The sequence below is a fragment of the Lepeophtheirus salmonis genome, chromosome 7 (assembly GCF_016086655.4).
Source record: "Lepeophtheirus salmonis chromosome 7, UVic_Lsal_1.4, whole genome shotgun sequence".
Classification (NCBI taxonomy): domain Eukaryota; kingdom Metazoa; phylum Arthropoda; class Copepoda; order Siphonostomatoida; family Caligidae; genus Lepeophtheirus; species Lepeophtheirus salmonis.
This window is the reverse complement of record NC_052137.2, coordinates 2,488,240-2,497,086: the sequence shown is the minus strand read 5'-3', so window position 1 is coordinate 2,497,086 and position 8,847 is coordinate 2,488,240. Positions and strand designations below refer to the sequence as shown.

The following is an 8,847-nucleotide window of genomic DNA, read 5'->3' as shown; positions in this document are numbered from 1 at the left end:
TAATTATCAATTAATGAATGCATTTGATTCTTAATCATTTGCCCTATTTTGAAGAAATTAGCAGAAAATAATTGGATATCTCCAATCTTTTTAAGTAAACGTTATGTACTATTATAACTTTGTACATAATCACGGGCGTTGCCAGCATTATCATGTGGGGGGAGGGGCTTATTGGGTGAAAAATTATTAATACCGTTTTGTAGCTACTCATATAAATAGGGTTATTTTTTACTTTTATTTTATATATTGGGTTTGGGAAAAGAGTAATTTCGTATTTTCGCTTCATTTAAATGTTTTATAAGTAGTGTTATAAACATCTGATATAAGCCAAGTAATGTCCTTCTCTTTAATAACTTGTTGCCAACAAGAATTCAACTTCATTGTGAAGTCATTGTCCCTATGTGCAAAAAACACGGACAACCAATTTTGGTATCCCTCTATCGAGGCCCAAGCGCGTTGCCCATAGACAGGAAAAGATAGTAATCACTTTGTACCATGTCTGGACTGTAGGATGGAAGTGTAAGCACTTCCCATCAGAGCTCCTGGAGCTTCCAGCTCGTCATCAAAGATGTGTGCAGACTTGCGTTATCTTCATGAAACACAATTCCTCTCCTACCCACCAATTCATTTTCTATCTTCCGTCTGTAATTGATTTAAAACGGTTATGTGATGTATGTTCAGCTTCTGGGTAGTTCTAACATGACTGTCTATCTCGAAATATTCCATGATTTTATCGACATTTTTTATAACAGGCCTTCCAGTACGTGACGCATCATTCACTTCCACTACACCAGAACGAAATCGCTCGAACCCCTATTGTGCAACAGGAACCAAAAGAGTATCGCCCATGTGCACATTGAAAAAAATATTCCTTGTTTTCGTAGCTGTTTTCCCTTACAGATAGTAAAAATGTAAATTATGGTAATTGTCTTCCTTTGAGATCTCCATGCTCGACGCACTATCACTCACAACTAAACCGGCCAAGTGCAATATTATCTGCAAATTTTTTGTTGTTTACACTCAAACCTTTACAATGCCGTATCGTTTGATCCGATGTGACCAATAATGAAGGGGGTATACTTCGTTAAAAAAGACCTTGAAATTACTTTTTCCCCAACCTATCATATACTAGCATAGGGTGCCACCTGGGTTTCAGGTCTGAATAGAGGAGAATAGAAACAAAGGATGAAGGTAGAAGAAAAGAGACAGGTCGAGGGATGACGAAAGATACAGTTTGGAAAGAGAAGAGACAGAGAGAATGAAAAATAGTTCTTATTTCTGTCAGAAACAGGGTCTTTAAATTATATGAACATGATTGGTTATTTTATACGCCTACTTGCCAAATTTCAGACTGATCTATTAAAGCATTTTGGATTCAATATGTGTTAACAACAAAAACAGACGTATAAAGAAATATAATTATAATATTTTTTTTCTTTTGGTAGGTTTGGTTGGTTTTTTGAAGTTCAAAAACTTTTTATAGGGGCTCAAGCCACCCTTCCCCCCCTAAAAAAAAAAAAAAAACTATCATAACCACTGTCTATAAGCATTAATAATTTGTGTGCCTCTACTGGTTGTGCAATTTTTGGATTTTCAATCTTCAATACTTTTTAACATCAATTGATTCGCAATTAAATATTTATTGTATAACAAAGTACCATAAAGAATCAATAAAGCATCTTTTGGCTCACTTTTCTCTTCTCAGTAGTGGATCCTCACTTTCCAGTTAAAATACGTTTCATTAGTATTGCAAATAAAAAAAGTTAACAAATGTTGATAAATTAAAGTTTTAGTCAAAAGTATAGAAGTAAAATGAATTTTACTCAAATATTAAAATTTTTGGCCCAGAAATACACTTTTACTCATTAAGAGGGCGAGATAATGTAAATACAAAACAATGATTCTTTAACTACAGAATAAGAGCCATCTTAGTAGGTATACAAACTTATTTTTTAATATTATTTTCCATAAACAGAGTCGTATATATAAAAATTAAAAGAAAAGGCAAAATCAACTCAGTTATAATATATTATTATTTGTTGGAAATCTTAATTTCACATATTATTATAAAAAGTAATTTTAAGTATACGATAAATTTTACATAAGTGATTAGTTAGTAATAAAGATACTTTAAGGAAAGAGAAAACAAGATTTTAAAATAATAATAAAGCAAAAAGACATGTATTTAACACATTCCTCCCCACTTACATATATGTACATTAAAATTACAGATTTTGAATTTATGCTTTTAGGTACAAACAGTACCTAAAAGCATCAGATTCTTTGATTGCAAGTAAACATAATGACCACTTCATGAATAATTATTACTTCATATATTTTCTTTTTTCTTTAATTTGTGCGCAATAAGTGCTCTATAGTTTTTAGATTTTTGCAATATGGATTTTTTTGGAGCAAGGTGGAACATTCTGAGCTTTAAAATGAATAGGCATACACCTTAATATTGATTTTAATGTTTTAAAATTAGGTATTATTGATATGTGCCTAATACATGAATTATTTTTGCTAAAGTTTTATTTTATAATAATTATTATTTAATAATGTCTAAATTTCGCACGTACGTTTGGGAATGAACCTCAAAAATATTTTATTTTTCCTACATACTTTTGCAAACGTTTTAATTTATGATTGAAGTGTATCTAAAAAAACATTCACATCAATTATTTAACATCGATTTTGAAGTTAGTTATACATAATAATAATGGTAGAAATTAAAATTTGAATCTTCAACAGATTCTTCGCTTTTGGAGGATGAACCTCCGGATGCAACTACAAGCGTTTATGTAATTCCATTTGAAGATCCTTATAAGCAAACCAAGGAAAATAGGGAGAACGAAGAAGCAATTGACAATAATCCATAAGGTCTTCCAAAATATTTGTAGAACTCCAATACTGAGCTTTTTTACTCATCATCAAGATGACTTAAACGAAAATGAAAAGCCCGATTTCGATGAAACTCATCCCATGTTTGTTAAAAAACAAATTACAAATACATGTAAACATAGATGTTTTTTCTTTCTATTAGTAGAGAAATAGAGTGAGAAAACCATCTTTCAATTGATAGTCAAAAGCTAAAACGAATTAAAAATAGTATTAGAGAACAGTCCCTGTCCAAATATCGCAATTCAAAGTAAAATTCTACCTTATAAAAATTAATTTTGCCAACAATAACTATCCGAACCACTACGATCCCTTTGGAAAGTTTCAATGATCTTTGAAGCCAGAAACGGAAAAAATACGTGGAAATATCTGAATATATTTGTGTGGATGAATTGATGGAGAAGTACTTTCCACCTCACAGTATGAAAAAATACGCCAAATCAAAGCCAACACTATTTGGGTTTAAGATTGAGGTGTGAGCTTCATCTTCCAGCTAGCTTCTTCATTGCATTCATTATGAAGGAACCAAAACACAATAAAATGGTAATAAATTGGAACAAAGCAGTGATGTTATTTATGAACTAATTAAAAAAGAACAAATATTTAATGGTTTGACAACTTTTTTATTAGTTTTGACCTCATGGACAGCTTGATAGTTTAAAAAAAGTTAGATTACCAGCTACTGTTAGATACAATAGAATCAATTCAATTTCCATCCCATCAAAAAAGGAATCAATGAAAATGAAAAAAGAGGACCCAAAGTGCACTTTTAAGATAATGATAAAGTAATAATAGTTTGAAAGGACCCACAGATCAGTTTATATTGAAAACAATTTTTCGAAAAAAAAAATCAAATTGGAAAGTGCTATCAATATTCCAGTGATACGAATACAAAATCTAAAAGCAAATCAGCCTCATTTCTGCAAAATTTACAACAACACTATGGAGGGGTTGACCTTTTGGAAAATATATTTCCAAACTATGCACAAAGTATACGAAGAAAAATGATATTGTTTATTTTAATATTGGTTTTGAAATATGAAAATTGTTCTAGCATGGCATCTTTATAGAAATAGTATTGTAATTTACAATTCAAAAGAGAAACAAAATATTTTAAAAATCGATTTTAGACGAGTATGTACAAAATCCTAGGTAACCAATCATAGTGAGAATATCCACAACATTATTTTGCCTAACTTAAAGCATAAAACAAATATTTTTTGTGTACTTAACGACATTGTAGGGCATCTAACTGTCAAAACAAATACACGAGATGTTTGTACATCTTGTTCATCAAGATGCGTACATATGCAGGGGGGGGGGGGTACTTGGTTTTTGGAAAAACCATGGACAATAAATTTTTTGCAAAAAAATTTGGTAAAATCAACTTCACTTATGAAATTTTTTCGAAATTCATTTAAAAAATCCATAGTTAAACACAAAAAAATTAAAACTTTAGTTAACAAAATTAAAATATTAAATTTTTTAGAAAAAAATTCAATAATCTACAGCTGTTTACAGGATTTTAATTTTTGGAAAATAATTTCAAATATTAATTTTTTTAGTAATACGCAAAAATTCATCCATTTAAGTGAGACTACAGCCCCTCCAGCACCCTTTGCAGACTCTCCTGTCTATATATTACTCCGATTTCTATCCTCAATTGTACCCCGAGTACAGCAAGGACTTCCCTCATAACTCCCCAAAAATCATTATTGCTAATTTTTCATTTTGATGAACACACTGACTGTTGTAAATGTTTCTCTTCAAAAATTCAATAATATTAATTACAGCTTTAGAAAATAAAAAACACTCTTCAGATTACAAAATAGAAAAATATCTTCCACGTGTTAGATTTATATTTAAAAAAGCTCTAATTATGAGCTCTCATTCACGCACCCTCATTCAAAAAATGACTAATGATGTTTTTGTAAAACAATAGGACAATAAAACTGTTTATGTTTATACACAAAAAATGCCATTCCTAACAACGACGCTAGTCAAAGGGTTCACTTAAACTGTTTTAAATCAATAATGAAAAATTAATTATTTTTTCCCCCATTTTTTTATTGTTTTTTCTTTCCTTAGGTTCTCTTTAAATATCACTTGGGTTATCGTTGGATTATTATTTGGTGCTAGGGGAGTGGTATTGTAAGGTTGAGAAATGTTCAATTATTTTCAAACTTCCAAACATTGATCAAATTTTTTCAACTTTAATATCAAATGATATTCTTAAACCAATATTATATTATTATTGCTATAATGACCTTTCTTAGAAATGGCCAAGCTTTCTTACGGCCTTCTTTATACATTGTTCATTTTTCATACTTTATATATGTATACACATATATTTATATTTATAAGTATATATTTGAATAATATTTCTTTTTTTTCTTTTTTTTTAAATTATTACATACATTATCAAATTTTCTTAAATAAAAATCTATTTTTTCAACCTTAATCATCCATGAGGAAGAAAGGGTGGGAGTTGTACGATATTAAACCTGAAGAAAATAACATCAACACAACTCCAGAAAAGTAAACATAACCAAAGTACTTTTTAACATCATAGATTTACATATAACAAAATATTTCATTACCGTAATTCAGTCAACTACAGGTTTAAAAAAAAATTATATCAGTGTGTTGTTTGTAGCCAAAAAACTAAATCAATTTTTAAAAAAATTACAATATTATTACTTTATGGTAATAATATTTTTTCTGTTCATTCTAATACCGGTTAATAAGCTGCACTCACGAAAAATATATATTTGGGAAGTTTTTAAAGCTTATTTCTTTATACTTAAAAACTATAACCAATCAGGAAAGAAATTTCCGGTTTTTCTTTTTTATGATCGCGTCGTTTGTTTCCTTAAATCCAGATTAATGAAAAAAATATATATACTGCTAGTACTTTTGAAAATAATATTTTTTCATTGGATTTTGAATTTATTGTAAAACCAGTTAATAAGCTTGACTCCGTGGCGCAACGGTAGCGCGTCTGACTCCAGATCAGAAGGCTGCGTGTTCGAATCACGTCGGGGTCAAAATTTCAGTTTTTCTATTTTGATAAATACTTTATCATTTAGAAATGTCAAAATATGATTGGAAAATCTCCACTTGTGTTAATCATTCGAAGAAGTGGTTGTTAATATATTTTTGGTAAGGTTTTAGAGTTTATTTCTTTATACTTAAAAAAATATATCCAATCAAAAAAGAATTTTCCAGTTTTTCTTTTTTATGATCGCGTCGTTTGTTACCTTAAATCCAGATAAATAAAAAAAAATGTAAATACTGTTATTAATTTCTGAAAATAATACTTTTTCATTGGATTTTAACTTCATTGTAAAACCGGTTAATAAGCTTGACTCCGTGGCGCAACGGTAGCGCGTCTGACTCCAGATCAGAAGGCTGCGTGTTCGAATCACGTCGGGGTCAAAATTCAGTTTTTCTATTTTGATAAATACTTTATCATTTAGAAATGTAAAAATATGATTGGAAAATCTCCACTTGTGTTAATCATTCGAAGAAGTGGTTGTTAATATATTTTTGGTAAGGTTTTAGAGTTTATTTCTTTATACTTAAAAAAATATATCCAATCAAAAAAGAAATTTCCAGTTTTTCTTTTTTATGATCGCGTCGTTTGTTACCTTAAATCCAGATTAATAAAAAAAAATGTAAATACTGTTATTACTTTCTGAAAATAATATTTTTTCATTGGATTTTGAGTTCATTGTAAGACCGGTTAATAAGCATATTATCTCCGTTTATTGCAACGGTAAATAGTTGACTATAGATCAGAAATGCTGCGTGTTTATCTCACGTGGGGTCAAAAAAAACATATCATTTTTTCTATTTTGATAAATACTTTATCATATGATTGGAAAATCTCCACTTGTGTTAATTAGAAATGTAAAAATTTGGTAAATATACATTCGAAGAAGTGATTGTTAATATATTTTTTTTGAATTGTTAAATTCAATGAACTTATTTCTTTGTATTAAAAAAATCTGCGGATCAGTTGAATAAAAAAATTTTAAGATAAAGTTTTTTATGAAAAGTTTGATCGTATTTACCAAGATATATCCAGATTAATAAAAATATCGACAATACTTTTACTCTCAAAACACCATCATCCTTGACAAAATTAAATTTCAACCATGTTTAAAAAAAAGGTCAATCTTTTGAGGACTTCTACGTAGAGGTAACTCGAACTGCAAATCGTGCATAATTAAGTGATCCAATTGCAAATAAGGACTGTTTAGAAGAAAATATCGATTTTGAGTTAATTGAAGGTCTTCAAGATGAAGAAAAGAAAAAAAAATGCTTATGACCATAGAAAAAAAAATTATACTCTACAAAAAGTTATTGATAGATTTCGAGCTGATGAAATGTAGACAAGGAATGATGAAAAATTAAATTTTGTGAAAATCTGAAAGATCCCAAGCAGAAAATTCAGGGATTAAAGATTTTGTAAAGACATAACTAGTTTTAGGAAATATCCTCTTGATGATATAAACTGCTCAAGAGCCCATATTTTCAATAAATGTCCCGCATGGAAACAGGAATGCCGAAAATGCAAAGCAATTGACCATTTCAAAGTGCCAAAGGCCAAAAGAATGAAATCGTGATAAACCAAAAAGTCATGGTAAGAAACGCAAACACATTTAGTCCTTTATCGGCAATACAAGTTCAATTAAAATATTTAGACGGAAAATGCCTTTGAAATCATATTTCAGATTCTTATAATAAGGTATCTATTGTGTATGAATATTTTTGAAAGAGATTGGAATAACCTTCAAAAATTTATTAGCCATTAAGAGACCTTTTTAAATGGATCTTAATCAACAACTTTCGATCAAATAGGATCCATTATTTTAAATGTATATTTTGGATGTGAAGAGATTGAAGAAGAATTTATAATTGTGAAGGAAAATGTTCAGAATTTAATGTCGTAGGTATTACGTAAAAAATTAGGAATATTACCGGAGGATTATCCAAGCTAAATTAAAAGGGGTATATAGAAAAGGGCCAAAAAAACTTAGAGTTTGTGTAAGAAGAGTAGAAAAATACCCTTCAGATGAAGAAATTAAAGACAATTTTTATGGTCGAAGCACTAAATCCTACATTCTTAAGCTACCTCAATTAAATTTGTAAGGATCCGAAACCATTTTAAATAAGGAAGATGAAAAGAAGTTATCTGCATTAAAGATGGATGAATTGGTTCAGATACAAGACCATAACTAAGAAAGTAGGTAAATTTAAAAAACAGGAATCTCCAAGGCAATTTCTTATTCGAATGAAAAATAGTTGTCATTGCCACTGTTATAGGATATTCATTTGTTTAGAGTCTACAAAATGGAATAATCAAATCTCATTTCAAATATCTTGAATTTATTTTTTATTATCCTTGTCCTGAGGGAAAGAGGAAATATTATGTATCATTATATCTAATAGTTTTGTGACCGTCAATGTTAATGTTCCGTCTTATGTATCTTGAATATTTGTCAGATTTATAATAATTCTAAGTTCTCCCCTAATAAAATAATATCGAAACCATACCCTCTTACCTTTGATAATATAGTTTAGAATTAACAAAATTAAGATAAAAGACTCCGTGGCGCAACGGTAGCGCGTCTGACTCCAGATCAGAAGGCTGCGTGTTCGAATCACGTCGGGGTCATGAGTTTTTTTTAAATTCTTCATTTTGATTTTTTTTTATTATTTAGAAAATCTCTTATATGGTAACCATCCAAAAGGGATGTAAAAAAAATACATTCTGGTTTTGTATATATATTCTAGTAAATAATTTAACGATCATTTCTTCATTTATAAAAAGAAAAACAAATCTCAATAGACTTTTTAGATTTACCATAAACTTAAATGAACGTGTCCCTTCAATCCAAAAATCTGGACCAAATGAATAAAAAATTATTCAACTAATAGTTT

At 29.3% G+C, this 8,847-nt stretch overlaps 3 non-coding genes across 3 annotated transcripts; all 3 read left to right on the top strand.

Moving 5' to 3' along the window:
• Nucleotides 1-5,873: 5,873 nt before the first annotated feature.
• Nucleotides 5,874-5,945, top strand: TRNAW-CCA (transfer RNA tryptophan (anticodon CCA)). Its single transcript has one exon. It is a non-coding gene; the product is annotated as a tRNA-Trp (tRNA).
• Nucleotides 5,946-6,264: 319 nt separating this feature from the next.
• TRNAW-CCA (transfer RNA tryptophan (anticodon CCA)) lies at nt 6,265-6,336 on the top strand. The gene has a single exon. It is a non-coding gene; the product is annotated as a tRNA-Trp (tRNA).
• A 2,173-nt stretch (nt 6,337-8,509) lies between these two features.
• TRNAW-CCA (transfer RNA tryptophan (anticodon CCA)) lies at nt 8,510-8,581 on the top strand. The gene has a single exon. It is a non-coding gene; the product is annotated as a tRNA-Trp (tRNA).
• The last annotated feature ends 266 nt before the right edge of the window (nt 8,582-8,847 follow it).